Below are 10,508 nucleotides of genomic sequence, written 5' to 3'. Positions count from 1 at the left end.
TTAGGTTTTTGTTGGAGAGAAGGAAGACATAACAAGATTAGCTATAATTGTTATCATTTATTATGACAAATGTTACTTCATGTACTCCTCATGATAAATCCTGCTGCAGTCCAGGTCCAGTCAGGAGATAGAAACCATATAATGGTTAAACAGGGAAAGTTGAATATAAAGAATAATTAAACTATAATAAAGTAGAAACTAAAAGATAAGAAGAAATTTTATATAGTACTCCAGGACTGATAGTAACCAATAAAGGAAATTTGGAAGAGGGTAAGACTTTGTTGGAGAAGGGGTGGTTCAACCACTAGACAGTGGAGACGTTTGATAATTTAGCCAGGCTAGAATTGGTCTAGAGTTGCTGGACAAATGACAGGCCACCTTCCAGAGTGTAAGTAGTGGGCATGTGAGCAGGAATTGTTGGCATGAATATGCAGTGGGAATCTGGGCACCGGCTAGGCCTTCAGAGTGAAGGGAATGTGGCAGAGAATGCAGAAGGAATGACTACCTGTTTTGTGAGTCTCTGGGCCCTGGCAGCTGCATACAAGCTGCACAGTGCTCCAGGTTCCATGTAAAGTGAGCTGCAGAATGGGCATTGTCAGGCCTAGGCTGCAAGATCACAGAGAGACTGCATCCTGAGCCTGTGGCTGGGACAGTCTCTACCAGATGGCCTCACACCCACACTCCTCATCTCCCCATCCCACACCAGAAATTGCAGGAAACCTCTTCCTTCCCATTGTCCTTCCAGCATCCTCTATTAAGAAAACCTAGCATTGTGCTCAATTTAAGTTAGAAATGCTTTAAAAACTCCTGTTATCACAGAACATATGCTGAAGAGTGCATGTGGAAATGAGAGGCAATAAATTAATAACTGACACACTTGCAAAGTAACTATTATCTATACTTGCGCAGGACACACCAAGGCTTGGAGACATGAATGCAGCCGAGAATGATAGAGCTGGAAATTATGTTCAGCACCCCAAATGATTGGTAATTTCTAAAACTAGGCTCTAACCACACCCCAAGAGCACTATGATGAAAACTGTCCACTCAAAGTATTTTGTAGATGGTTCTGTATTTTGAATCCATTATTAGACTTCTTATGATCATCTGGTAAAACTATTTGATTAGAATTTTCCCATGCTCTTTTTGTTGACACAAAGAGGCAAATGGGAAAACCATTCCTATTTTCTAACCACCTCTTCCTCTCCATACTGGGTTAAATGTCTCTCTCCTCCTGAATAAATGGCTCCCTCTTCTTAGCAAATGCATCTGTGGATTTCTTCAAAGCACTCATCACACCCTAATGTAATTATCTGCTACCTGTGTGTTCTTCACCCTAAATTGCAACCTCCTCAGCTGTGGAGGCTGATCTTTGCAGTTCCAGGACTTAGGTCACTGCCCTGACTCACAATAGATATTTAATATAAGGGTGTTGAACCAAACCAAAGAGAACAAATTTACCTCAGGTATTTATTCAAATAAGTCATTGCTAGGATAGAACTCAGGGTCGAGACTGTCCACTGATCAAGGGGTTAAAGGACACACACCAATCAGTGCCACAGGGTCTTTGATGGCATACAGGGTCTACAGCAAAGGATCAGAGAGTGAATTTCCACAGCAATGTCCTGGAGGGAGGCCCAACATGCTCAGAAAGACCAGGCCAAGCAAAAACCTTAATCAAGGGCAAGGTACCAAGTGTCAAAAGAAAAATTGAGAGTATGTAGTTGGAGGATTTGAAGTCCTGAAACACAAGGAGAGCTGCTATGAGGGAATATTGCAAGCAGGTGAAAGAGAGGAGGTTTGGACTGATTCCCCGTGTGATAAGCCCTGACAGCTTTTAACTCTCAGCACATGTTTATGGAGTTTTGTGGAGTTGATTTAAAGGGTTAGGAATGGTACACACAGCACATTCTCCAACATTATAACAAACTGGCTGGCTCATTCTTTTTAAGGTCTCTCACATGGGTGTCTACAGTCATTTACATGTTTAGGTGTGACCCCACTTTAACAGATCAGATCCATAGCCATAGGCAAGGTGCCGGGGAAACCACATTCTCATCCCTGTAGCAAATACGACTTTAATCAAGTCACTTTATAATACCATTCGGTACTTCTACTCTTGTGTTTATCTAAGTCCCCTCTTCTCATTCTCCCAGTTCCTTGGAGAATACTGCCTTGCCTGTCCCTCCCTACTCCATCTTCTGAGACTAATGTTCTAATTTCCATGTGTTTTCCCAGGTTACCTACATCCAGGTCTTCCAAAAGTTACAGTCTTCCTGGATCTGGAGTGTTCTATTTACTGCCAGACCTTCCTTCCCACCTGTAAGCCATCTATTACTTCCTGTTGGATTCTTAGTTGTCACCTCCCCACTAGCCAAGACCTTTCCTGCTTGCTCTCCTGGAACCTCCTCTGGACTATATGCCAGCCCCGATGTGGGAATATATCTGTGTCTGGTTTTCTAGATGCTGAATATCTTTTATCTAATCAATATACTGACCATTGAGCCCCAGTGAAACCACATTAGCCACATCTACAGTGCTACAAAGTGATTACTGATGTTCAACACTTTGACCTAGATACACTACTTGAATCATAGATATATGAAAAATATAAACTTAATTAAGTTCACAAAAGCTTAATTACATCAAATTTTCTCTAGTTACCAGGAATATAATCAATATTAGAAAATTTTTCAATGCAAGGAATAAAACAAGAGGCATCAAACTAATATTAGTTTAACCAAAAACTCAATTAATCATAACACCCATTGCACTCAAACATTTTATTGTCAGTAATCAGTTATAACACCACTCCAAACAAAGTATGTAGGTTTTCGTATATATATAATTATACATATCACCACTGTTTCGATCCCAAATGTGGTTAACAGACTTCCACAATCGCTGTTCTGGAAATTCTTTTTTTTTTTCTTTTTTTGGCTCATTTCTCCTCACAAAAATTTGATATGTAGGACGATATAATTTTAACATCAATTTTCGCTATGAAGAGACATAACGAGAATCTGGAAGAGATCCTCTGCTTACAGGGCTTGCAGGATATCTTCTAAGTGAGTCCAGATTGAATTTTGAGCACAAGTAAGTCTCTAACAATTTACTGTAAGCACCAAAAGTTTTCAAATTTTTACTTTATTTTTTGACATATTTAAAAATTTGAATAACTGTACTTTCACTCCCAATCAAGACAGGTAACCAGGACCAGATATACTCACTATCATTAGACAACTAAGAAACTAGTCTAAATATATTTTAGACATCAAAAAACAGACAGTGTGAGAAAGATCTCTGAGAGATGGGAAACAAACTAAGTGAGCCCCAGGATGTCCCCACTTACTGCTTGCAGAGTGTTTCCTGGCCACCGTGCTGGGAGTCTGAAGGTCTTCCTGCGCTGAGGAGACGGAGTTGAGAATTCAGAGGCAAAGGTGGATGGAATTTGCAGAGCAAAATACTGGATAGGAAAGAGTTGCACAGAGAGAGGAGAATGACCAAGAGAGTTGCACAGAGAGGGTGAGAGAGAAAGAGAAAGGGAGAGAAAGAGAAAAACAGAGAGAGAGAGAGAGAGAGAGATCCAGAGATTGATAGAGGGCTTCAGCTGGGTACGGATGAGCACCTGTGTGTGAGGAAGCCACCTGAGCAGGGAGAGAACTAGTAGCAAGGAGCAAGCAGGAGAACCTCCAGAGCTCACACAAGGTGGGAAATAGTTCATATTCCCACCAGCCAAAATAGGGGGAAAAATCATAATAAAATAGGCATTAGGTAGAGTATTTGGAAGAGTATTGCCCCAGTGTGAGGAGTATTTTGTCCTAAATTTAACACTCTGGTCTCACCTAACAAAGCTTAAAAGGAGCAACTTTAGGGATCAAACTGTTTCCAAGTAACTTAACTGCAACCCAGAAGAAAGCTTAAGAATATTTAAAAGAACACAAAAATAATATCAGCACTGAACAACATGAAATTCACACCTGTCATCCAGTCAAAAATTACAGATATACAAAGAAGTGAGAAATACAACCCATATAATGAAGGAAAAAATAATCAATAGAAACAGCCTCCAAAGTACAAAGTAGCATAGATGATAGAATTAGTAAAAAGGGATATTAAAACAGTTATTGTAGCTATATGCCATATGGTCAAAATCTGAATAACTTAATTACTCTTGGCAATAATACTGCTCATTGAGTTTTAAAATATGGCTATCTACAACATGAAAGCATTCTTATTTTGTTGTTTTTGTTACAGAAAATTTCAGGGACTGTAGTGCCTATATACTTCAGTTATTTTTTCCTTTTTTAAACACGAACATTTTTCTATATTGCATAGGCTAGGAAGTTAAAATATTTCTGTCTGCTGAATTCAAAAGAAAAAATTTGTTGCTGCTTGGACTTAATTCTCTACTTACATCAATGTTTTACAGAACTACCAGTGTCAAAGCACATTGGAATTTTTGAAAACATTAAAAGCACGAATCAGTCAAAATGACTATTGTATAGTAGAATTTAGTTAAAAGCCAAGGAGTAAGCAGAAGAAGAAAAAAGAAAGTCAGAAAACATATCATACTGCAATGCTTAGCATACCGGAAACACATTCATGGCCATGGTGTCTGTCAATAAAAATGAGGGCATATCCTGAATTACAGCCAGGTCTAATGAGCCTTGAGGTGAGTATCATGCATGCTTAAGCAATGAATTACACCCAATCCAGATATCTAGAGTATTATTCATTTTATTTCCTGGCTCACAAAATAATATCTCCACAGCTGGCCAAATTACTCAAACCTTAAAGTACCTCACACATGGGGCCCAGTCTAGCTCCTTCAGCTACCTCAGAAAGAGCTCAGTGGGGGAATGAGTAGTGCTGGGAGGAGTGCAGGCTATGCTGCCCAACTTTTTACTATACCCCAACATCTGTCAGTACTACAAACAATGCAGAGACATAAGGAAGTGGTGATAATTCTTATTATTGAGTTGTCCTCACTTTTACCCCTTTCTCCCTGTTGATTTCATCAGCTCATCCCAAATCACTCTATGTACCTCTGATAGACAACTCATCTTTAGATGTCAGTTTCTTTATGTCACTCAGAACTATAATGGTCTTCTGTTACTTTAAAATGTCAGGTCGGAATTCATGTTTCTTATAATTAAGGTCATTAAATATGTGGCCTGATTCTCCTTTAAAAGTATCCTAGACTCAGCAGTCAAGCTTTCTAAGTACCAATCTTGGCTCTACTATTCTTTGGCTGTGTGACCTTAGGCACTAAGCCCCAGCTTCCTCATCAGTAAAATGGAGATGAAAATGGTGCTATCTACTTCACCGATTTTTGGTTAAAGATGAAGAGAGATAATTTCTGTAGGACATTTAGCATTGTAAGCACTTTATAAATGATAGCTATTTTTACATGTTCAAATATATTTACCTTTCTTTCAGAACAGGAACATTCTTTCTCCCAATAGGGATATTTATTATAGACTGCTCGTCAACACAGACACACACACACACAAACACACACTCATTTCTATCTCTGCTTGTTCTCATGCTCGTCTTTTTCTAAAATCTGTGCCACTTGTTGGTTAACCTATCCATACTTTAAGAGTCACCACCAGTCCCACCTGAATTATTAAAGCTTCCGAACCACTCTAAACCCCCGTTATAACTCTTTTTTTAAATTTCGAAATGCGAGTGATTATATTCTCTAGTAAAGCAATTTTTACATACTGATTTTTAATTTAAAAAATATTTGATATCTTTTCATATATGTATTTTGTCTCCCCAGTAATAATCTGAGATCCATAATGACAAAGAACTATGACTATGTTTTTCACAGATGATTCTTTCCCTTTTGGTAGATATTACAATGTTCAACTTGGGAAATCATTACTTATTGATTTATTAAATGCAAGACAAAATTTCAAAAAACATGAACAACTTTTAATGAGTTTATATGGTAAGAAATTGACTTAAAGGTGTCGAAGAGGACAGGGCATGAATTTGGCCTGGGTGACATACCAAAGAAGAAAGATGCAAGAAATGAAAATATAGTACATTTGAGGTTTCTCTTCTATGTCTGAAGTTTGAAAATGAAGTATAATAACTTTCTCTCTCATAGTGTTTTGGTTTTCATTTCTCAGCTTTAATTCTAATACTCTCTGCATACCAGAGATGCGTATTTAAGCAGTTCTTTCATTGCCTGGCCCTAGAAGTAAAAATGCATTAGTCAGTAAGCAGTTAGCTACAAAAGTAAAAGTAATTTAAAAATTTAAAAAGCCTCTGAATTGAGAGATAAGATAAAGAAAAATTTTCTGAATTTTGAAATCTAACAAAAATCAACAGTTGATGAATATCAACATGGCAGAATTAACTTACAATGGGAAAGGTTTTTATTTTTTTATTTTTTTGTCTAGAAATGAACCCACCATATCCAATCGAGAATACATAGCATTTCTTTAAAACAACATACATAATTATTGATTTGGTATTAGAGAAAGCTGTTGCCAAGTCAATCATATTGTAATATAATAGCCTGAAATATGGTATCTTAAATCCATAATCCTGCACAAATTCTAAAACTAGAGAGCCATAAAGCAGTAAGTTAACAGATTTTATTCAGTTGTCTCCAGAAAAGGATGCTTCTTCTAACCCTCAAGGAGCAATAGGTGTCATTGAGGTTGAGATATTTGCAAATAGAAAAAGTGAAGAGCATCCACTAACCTGGGTTGTTGGAAATGTGTCCCAAGAATGTCTATGACCTTTGTTCCATTTTGATGCTGAGTGATCAACATTCTGATCTCTAATTTGATTTCCTAAATGAGTTCAACAAACAGGCTAAAAATTGGCTCTGTGAACATATGGTCAGTTGGCTATTGTGCAAGATTTCAAATTCTGTGTATAGTCATATGTGATATATGGCTGAAAATCAGCTTCTTATGAATCTAGTGATTATGGGTCATCACTGAGACTGAGCTCACATGTGGGAGAAATAATAAAATTGTATCTTAAAGTTCAGAGCTTGAGTCTAGTCCCAAAACCTAGTGACCCATCAGGAGCTGCAGCAGTGCTGAAAATATGACTGACTTTGTTATTTGGATCACAATGACGATTCTCTCCCTCTGCCCGGAATACCCTTTCCTGCCTCATGGCCTGATTTACACTCAACAACCCCAGTTAGCTTTCTTTGGCCTATTTTCCCAATCCCCCCACCCCCATACTCCTGCGATTGGCTGCTCTTACCTGGTACTCTTTGGAAACATTGTTGGTACTGCACCTGTATATTATTTTTAAGTGATCCAATTATTTGTCTGTTTAACTGCAGTGTTCTTTAAATGAAGGTTGGGCCTTATGCATCTTTAAATTCTTAGTGCCTAGCATTGTGCTTAATACCTGGAGAGACACTTTTGAGTTTAAAAATGTTCTGTTATAAGCTCCTATATGTAGGAAACAATAGTCTTTTCTATGTAAATACTTTTACAGATATTTGAATTAAATTTCCTACTAGAGCTCAACTTTCATAACATTTGCATAAATGACAGTTCCAAATATGGGGTGATTCTTGGGTCAACAAATGGTTATATTTCCCAGTAAATATATTTTAAAATGCATATTTTATATGACACTTATACAGTATGTTTTGTGTACAAAGAATTATTCTAAGGGCTTTATAAATATTAACTTGAATTATCCTCATATCAAATCTATGAAAGAGGTGATTTTACTACCCCCACCTACTACTGGGGAAATGGAAATACACAGAAATTATTTAATATGTAACTTGGCCAAGATTGCTCAGCTAATAAGGGCAAGAACCAGGACTTGAATCCAGGCAACCTGGCTCAGAGCCCTGGCTGCCCCTGCAGCTCTAATGGATTTGCCAGTAAGTCTCCATCCACAAAATGAGTGGGCATATTTGTATGCAGAAGCCTTAATATATATATAGGTCATTTCCTCCCTTTTCCCCTTGTCTAGTCCTCTTAAACAGATGTCTTTTAAACTTCACATGTTAGACAACTATTTTATTGAATTACTTGCCTCTGAGGAGCCTGACCTATTTTACAAAAGGAAAAATAAAAAACAAAAATAAAAACAAGAGCTCAGTAATCCTCGCTAAATCCAATGAGGACTATAATGCTAAGAAAAGGAAATATTTTTAAATGGGTATTAGCTAAAGTCTTACTCCTTTAGGACAAGACTGAATAATGATTTCATTCTGCCCTGAGAATGAAAAAAAAAAATGTTCCTGTAAGTCTTGGAAAGGAAGCAAAAGATCTAAGGGCTTTCAATAAAAACCTTCCATTTCCATTTTTTTGAAATTCAAATCCTGCGATGATTAGCTGCAGCTGACCTTAACTCTTTACAGTGCTTAGGGAGACTTATACTATCATAGAAATCAGAAATCAAATAAATTAGGCTCTCCTTTCAGATCAACACTTTCAATTGCAGCTGGAAGAAACCATCTATAGGCTAGTTAGCCCCAAAAAGCTTTTTTTCAGAAGCATATTTGACAAAAGGAGTGGGGCTTCTCTGCTGGGACTGCAATCCAGTCATAAAGGAGAAAAGCAATAAAAAGAAAGCTGCCAAGACTAATTGAAAACTGTATAATAAAAGGAATGTTATCAATTAAATTGTTGTGTTCCTTAAAAGGATCAATAGGGGTCAAAGAAAAGATATCTTGCCACTGTTTAGAAAATTGATCAGGAAAACTCCTCAGGAGACTAACTTGGAAAACTGTATCTCTAGCAAGCAAATGTGTAAGGAACACATTATGTGCTCAAATAAGCCCTTATCTTGTCTATTGGAAAATGAGAAAATTCCTGTTACCAAAGAAGATTGGGAGGGACCTATGATTTGCAACGTTGGAGTAGTAGGGACAAGATTTACCCTCTAACCTGGAGCAACAACAACAACAAAAAGGCAAAATGTATAAAACAATGCTTTTCAAGATACTAGACTTTTCGGCAACAAAATACAGTGACCACTGAGAGACAGGAAATGAATGGGGTGAGGCTTGTGACTGCCCTAGTGTATTGCCTTGATAGAAATTCCAGATCATGGAGCAGAGAGGGAGAAACCAAGTGGAGTTCTCTCTAAATTGGGGAGAAGAAGGCAGTTAGAATTCTTGGAAGAGAGTACTGGAGAGCAGAAAGATACACAGAGAAAAAAATTCTGCATATTTGCAAAGAGTCCCCTCCAGTATTTAGCTGTCTCCTATTGTTCATTGCATGAATGCAGGGAAACTACACTTAACCAGAAAAATAACTATCCAAAAGGATTCGTGGTAACAGTTCATGTACATAAATACAGTTACTGTGTCTGGTGCTCCTCCTCTCTTTAGATCACCCACTCATATTTCTACCTGGTACCATCTTCCTTATTCCTGAAGGAGTTTATGTAACATTTCTTGTAGTGAGGGTCTGCAGGTGATGAATTATTTTAGCTTTCATAGGTCTGAAGAGGACTTTATTTTGTCTCCATTGTGAATTCTGGGTATAGAATTCCAGAGTTTTATTGTTGTTGATGTTGTTTTGTTTTCTGTCTTCCAGTATTTTTAAAATGTTGTGTTACTGTCTTCTTGCTTCCATTGCTTCTGATGACATATTGATGTCAAACTTATATTTGTTACTCTATATCGTGTGTGTGTGTGTGTGTGTCTTTATTCTCTGGTTGCTTTTAAGATTTCTCTCCTTATCTCTGGCTTTGAACAACTTGATTGTGATGTGCCTTGATGTAGTCTTTGTTTCTTGTGTTTCAAGTTGATTGAACTTCTTGGATATGTCAGTTCATGGTTTTCAACAAATTTCGAAAAATTCTGGCCATTTTTCTTCAAATACTTTTGATCTCTCTGTTTTCCTCACATTCAAGGATTTTGTTTGAAGTTATCCCACAACTCACTGATGCTCAGATTATTTTTTTTAATTATTATTTTTGTCTGTGTTTTATTTTGGTTAATATTGCTATATCTTTCAGATCATCAATCTTTTCTTCTACAATGTTTAATCTGCCATAATGCTATCCCACTGTATATTTTTTATCTCCCATTTTGTAGTTTTCTTCTCTAGACATTTGATTTGGGTCTTTTTCTTTATATTGTCTATGTTTTTGCTTAACTTATAAATGTACGAAATAAAGTTATAATAGCTGTTTTAATGTTCTCATATGAAAATTTTAACATCAGTTCTGGGTCAATTTTGATAGATTAATTCTTTTCTCTTCATAGGTCCTATTTTCTTCCTTCTTGGCATGATCAGTAATTATTTATTAGGTCTCAAGAATTATGAATTTTACCTTGTTTGTTGCTGGATATTTTTGTCTTCCTATAAATAGTACTTAAGGTTTTTTTTTTTTTCCTGTGATGCAGTTAAGTTACTTGGAAACAGTTTGATCCCCTTGGGCCTTGCTTTTTATATTTGTTAGGTGGGACCAGGTCATATTTAGTTTAGAGCTAATTATTCTCTAATGCTATGTGGATTATGAGACTGTCTAGTCTGTCTAGTGTGAACAAA

The sequence above is a fragment of the Pan paniscus genome, chromosome 5, assembly GCF_029289425.2.
Source record: "Pan paniscus chromosome 5, NHGRI_mPanPan1-v2.0_pri, whole genome shotgun sequence".
Taxonomy (NCBI): Eukaryota; Metazoa; Chordata; class Mammalia; order Primates; family Hominidae; genus Pan; species Pan paniscus.
Note: the sequence above shows the minus strand (reverse complement) of the source record.